Genomic DNA, 559 nt, shown 5'->3' with positions numbered 1-559 from the left:
AGAGATTCAGTTCAGACACAGTCTGTACTGCAGGTTTTCGTTGTTATATGTTGGTCACATGACCACTTCACCTGCAGAAGACCAGAACCAGAATAGAAGCCCTGAAGCCCAGATGAACACAGTGGAGGAATGTGAGGACTGTGTTGGACAGGAAGCTATAGCCTCTGACAGGACGCCTCATTGTTCTCTAATCACGCTACAGCTATTTCAGGACTGTGAGTGAGGGCCTATGGTGTGTGTGTGTACTCATGAATATGTTTGTCATTTAAAAATCTAATTACTGAAGGTACGTCAGTAAGTTTAGTTGATGAACAATGAATCCACCTATGAACAGGTGAAGAGGGATTAATCTGAACTATTTTAACTATTAAACACTGTATCCTGATACATGCTCAATAATCCAGGTAGAAAAATCCAAAAAAGTTCAATCTGGTCCTCTGGACATTCAAAAAACAAGAAAGAAAAAAAAAATATATATAGAAACGTTTCGTCTCTCATCCTGAGGACTTCCTCAGGCTGAGGAGCTGTATTCAGCTCAGTCTCTTAAATAGCACCTTCT

Source organism: Nematolebias whitei, chromosome 24, assembly GCF_014905685.2.
Source record: "Nematolebias whitei isolate Nwh7 chromosome 24, NemWhi1, whole genome shotgun sequence".
Taxonomy (NCBI): Eukaryota; Metazoa; Chordata; class Actinopteri; order Cyprinodontiformes; family Rivulidae; genus Nematolebias; species Nematolebias whitei.
The sequence above is the reverse complement of the archived record's forward strand: the minus strand, read 5'-3'. Positions refer to the sequence as shown.